A 5526-nucleotide genomic window follows, 5' to 3' on the forward strand; every position below is an offset into this window, starting at 1 on the left:
GTCACATAAAACAGTATTTTCTTCTGCTGTTGACTCACATCGTGGTGTTTGGCTGAAGAATTTAAAATTATTTTTTTAATAAAAGCAGAGAGAGAAGCATACCATCACACTCCTGTGACATATTTGTCATATTTCTGGCAATAATGAAACAGCCAAACATGTCGGTGTAATATTTTTAGAAGACGCAACAAAGTTATTTCTTTTGCATGTATTGCTAAAAATATCACGCTTGTTTATTTGCATTATTTCAAAGCACTCTTGGTAGTTTCATAATGCAGCTAAAATCTATTTTTAGTCGGCATCAAGGTGCACGTACTAACTCCCATCATGTTCAACTTCAGATTTGTTTGGAGATCATTTCAGTATTTGTCTTCAATCCTCTCCAACGACACCGACAGGACTTTCACCCAGGAGACCATTGTTCCTGTTGCTTATTGTGACATTACGTTAAACCGCTACGTCTGTAAGATAACAGAAACAGTTTTGTTGGGATTTGTTTAGTTGTTTAAAACCGCAACAGTGACCTGGAGAAAAATACGTTTCCATCTCGCAAATTTTCGAAAGTTTAGTTTTGTGGTCACGTAAATTTGAGGAGACAAGGTCAGTTTTTTCGTATCGGGCGATGTCTTTCACATTAAAGCGAAGTTACGCACAACATGGCGTGGTGATCCTCTGACAAAGCAGTAGAAGTAGAAGTAGAAGCAGTAGCAGTTTTTTTTACGAGGAAAGAAAAAACAATCCACGTTTGTTTGGACCTCGCGGACACGAGAACGTGTGTTCTGGTGAGAAACACTGGGAGGCAGGGCACCTTTAATGCTCAAATGTCGGAGCTTCCCAGGGAGCATGTGAACGCACCAGATCTGCAGACTGATTGAACCTTTACGAGCAGATAAAGAGAAGCGGCGTTCAAGTGATAAAGTATCTCAGGCAGCGTTCAAGTTGGCAGTAAAATAGGTTTATTTTATCTCAGAAAAAGTATTATTTTACATATTCGAAGTACAGTATTTTATTTAAATCCTGCACTCAGACTCGGATTTAAAACGACGCCTGCTCTCACTGCTACTTCGCCGTTTGACACGCTGGCTCCTCCAAAATTGGCAGTTTCACTCATGTTGTGCAAAAAAAGGTGCGACAACCGAATGTGAAGCCGAGCCAGCAGCTCAGCGGAGGAAAGGCCAGTCAGGCTGGAGAGCAGACAGCCGAGAAACGAGGCCGGCGGGCGGGAAGTGTGAGGCGTGCGGCGGCAACGAGAGCAGACAGCTGGAATGTTAAACCATCACACCAGCGCAGCGCGACATGTCAGACCCGGTTACAACTGCTGCGAGGCCGCGAGACACCGCTGAGAGAAACCGCCGAGTCACCGCCGAGTCACTGCCGAGGCACCGCCGAGAAACCGCGGGTACCGTGGGTACCGTGGGTACTAGGTGGTAGTATGAGTACAGGTGTGGTAGTAACTTGAGTAAACACCCTAAGAAGGAAGGTAATTCCAGCGTAGAAGAAGAATACGCCTGTCTGGTGCAACTACCGCCGTTTCACCGCCGTTTCACCGCCGAGAGAAACCGCCGGTTCACCACGTGATCGATCCTCGGAGAGCGGGAAATACTTTGTTTTGCGTCTAATTTGTATTCCAGGATAATGTTCAGACCAAACACGAGTTCGACTGCAGGATCGTGTACAAATATGCACATGACGGTAACATATGTGATATCGTGCTAAAAGACTTCAAGAAAAACCTAAAAGCAGGAAGTCAACAGCTGATTGTTTATGGAGGAGAATTAAACCAAAACTCATTGAAATGTTGGCGGCGAGGAACACCAGAAGAGTTCAATGACAACTTTAAATGCAGGATTAACAAGATAAACAAGCATATTATTATTATTATTATCTGGTTTCGTGCCTCATACCAACAGACAGCGTGTTGACGCCACTGTAGGAAAATAATAAATAACGGAGCTGAGACGGGGCAATATTCAGAGAAAAAACCTCTAATAAAGTAGCACATTTGCGACTTCTTTTCTCTGAATATTATATATTCATTATATATAGTTATTTATTTTATTTCCTACTGTGGCCTTAACACGGCATCGTATCATACAGACTCCACCAACCATTTCAATCAAAATCTTTAATTAAATCCAGTTTCCTCACCCGACCCACGAGTCGAGAACCCGTCAACAGCTTTAAATGTTTCAAAAGCTTCGAATGTTGAATATCAAATAGGTTTTTTTCTTTTGCCGAATCGTTAAAGAATCGTTAAATCTGAAACGTAATCAGCATCACCGCTGATTAACGTCAGGATTAACATTCAGGTCACGTTTTCTAATAAATATACAGGTGGTTTTTCAGCTGTTTATTAATGTGCCACTCAGATATTATATGTTTTTTTTGGGGGGGGGGGGTAGTTCTTGTGTTTCAGAGAAACTTAATAAACTTTGGGTCCAACTTAGAAAACTCATGAAAGTTTTGTAGGACTGATTTCAGCGGAGGAAATGTGAGTTTTAGGAAACACACACTCAGATACTGTAGACGCTTCCAGTTGTTAGGATGCAACGTTTACATTCAACGAAACATCTGTATTCTTACCCAGAATGCCCTGCAGGTTCTCTGTGTTTGAGGTTAAAGCATTAAGAGGTTTGTGTTCTGTTTGTAAAAAAAACCCTATTAAACGTAGAGCAACGTAAACGCAGCAACACATTTTACTACAAATATACTTTATCAGGCGACGCTTCGTGCTTCGCCACACAGTTACGATTTTTTAAATGTTTTTTTTTTCTTCTTCTTCTCAGTATTTTATGAAAAGTTGCTACCTTCCTTGTTGATTATGCAGATGACAGATTGGTATATGTTGTACGAAATGTAAAAAGAACTATGACGTTTTTTATTTATTTTAAAGGAATTCAGCATTTTTCGAATGTTCTTTCAAGTGTTGTTGTTGTTTCGTCCGTTCTGCTGACCTCGGATCAGAAGTGTTGCTGAGTATATTTCACAATTGATGGCTTTCACGTTTTTATTTTTTTTTAACGCACACGCAGGAAGGTGGAGGTCTTAGGTGATTTTTCTTTTCTAAAAAACAAAACACAAGTGAACCCAAACTATTCCTTTCTGTGCTGGTTTTGACTGGAAACACCAGGATTAAAGATTGTGGAATTTATTCAGCTGAACAACACTGGCTTATTGTGAAAAAACATCCGTTTAGTCGAACACACTGTTATTCTCCCGGACAAAGTCAGGAATCATGAAGCCTGAGATTTCGTTGTATCGTGACCCATGAAGGACAGATTTAAACATTTTAAACATTTGTGAAATATGATGCTGTTTCCATTTGCAAATTTGGTAGAAACGCTGTTTGGAGGCAGAAAATCCATGTTTCTAGTAAATCAAATACAACTCAGATTCATCCCATCGCCGCCTCCTTTAGTCTTCCTGTGCTTTTCTTTTACTTGAATCCTTCCTCTGAATGCTAATTTACTTTTTTAAAATATGGAACAGATTTGGGCAAGTTATCAGAAAGTTACTTTTTTACATACAACTCCTTTTAAAAGGAATATTATATTACTGTGTTTGGTATAACTGCCATACTTGGTATCAAATTATTTCTCCAAACAAAATTGCCAATTAAAAAAAAAAAGACTTTAAGCAGCAGAAGACAGGAAATCCATATGTATTGATCGATCATTGATCTGTTTGGAGCTAATCGGCGCATTGGAATAAACTAATAATAATCTACTCATTAATATAAACTAAGTCGGGTTGCATTAAAACCACTGCAGGAGACGGAGATGTGATGAAACAGGTGGAATCCTAAAAATGACTCAGCAGATTTATTCTTTTTTCTCTTTCTGTCCGAAGCATTTTTTCTCAGCGTCTCCCGTTTCCTGTAGCTGAAAACATCACTTCCTGTCGGGTAGTTTGAATCACTTTGTACGGGAGAAAAGCAGTGAGCGGACGTTACGTCTCATCTCTGAGCTGCGATCTGTTTTTGGATGTGCATGCGATATACAATATAAAATGTTGATTTTTATTATTATTTTTTTAGTATGATCACACTCTTCATTTTAGCTTCATTTTGAAATGTTAGGTATTTGATTCTAACAACCATGGTAGATCCTCAGTAGACCTCCATGATGGTGTGAAATGTGGACATTGATGAGTCGGCAGATTGTGGGAGAGAAACAGGATTGATCATAGACTTCATGTTTGACTCTAAATGGCGATACAAAGGGAAGAAGGTTGACCTCCATGTCCAGTTTCAGTGCAAATGTTTTTTTGTTTGTTTTGAAATGGCAGATATGTGACACTCATGCAGCGTGTAGGTCAGCTGATCCCGAACAGCAAGGTGATGAAGAAATAATGCCTCATAATGGAATCTCTTTATCGCGAGCTTCGTCGATGCACCGTCTTTATAATTGCGTATTTTCTTGGACTAACGAGGATCGTTTTCTCACTGACTTTGACTAATGTTTGATTTATCTCAGCCAAAGCTCTTCCTTTAAAAAAACCCTCAAATGTATTGCTTCTTATCATTACGTGTATATGTGTTTTGGACTCTGATTTTTTTAATTTTTTTAATTTTTATTGATTGACAATATCCTAAAACAATATGACGGTGTATCAGGACCACTGTAGGAAAAAAAATAATTAGAGAAATTTGTGAGTTTATTACGATGCTAACAACCAGCATCTATGCTAGCTAACGTCCCATGAATGTACGTTTATTTTGTGACAACATGTGACAACGCCTCGTTAAGGTCCTTAGGGTGATGATGTTGATGCTTATTGTTGCTTTTATTCATATGAGGACAAACTGTCATCTTATGGGTGTTTATTGATCGGGGTGGTTGGGCTAAGATGCTAGTGGTAGCTTTCACTTGTTGTCATAGCAACAGCAAACATCTGGTTGTTTACGTCGTCTTTGAAAAAAAAACCTTGCAATTTTTTTCCGTACAGTGGCTCTAATACATCGTCATAAAAAATGAATGCATAACTTTGATATATTTCATTTCCACACACTGTTCTTTGATTGTATAGTTACGGTAGGAGCTGTAGGGAAGACCAAACCACAAACTGAATTGTGAAGTTATTATGGAAAGCCGGTATATTATAGGAGCAAAAAAAATAATTGTTCAGTTAGCAGGTGTTAAATGTATAAATGTCCTCAAAGACAATTTGCTGAAATGCATCATGTAAAACGAGCAAAAATAAATATGGACACATGTAGATTTTTTTTCAAATTGATCTTCTTTTTGTGTTTCAAGACGGCAAAGTTTACGCTTGAATGGACTCTTCATGAAGCCTATCAGAGTTACCATGGAGCCCTCACTGTCACTATATATATATATATATATATATATATATATATATTATTAGTATGTTGCTGAAAACATATTCCCGGCAGCAATTAAGTGTATTTGTATCTTGCAGGAGATTAGTAACATTTCCTTCCCTGTCTCCATGACAACGATATTTTGATAATTATTCTAGCTCGTAAGGAGTTGAAAGAAAGAACACAGGAATGGCACATTTCTG

Source organism: Eutrigla gurnardus (genome assembly GCF_963514095.1).
Source record: "Eutrigla gurnardus genome assembly, chromosome: 16".
Classification (NCBI taxonomy): domain Eukaryota; kingdom Metazoa; phylum Chordata; class Actinopteri; order Perciformes; family Triglidae; genus Eutrigla; species Eutrigla gurnardus.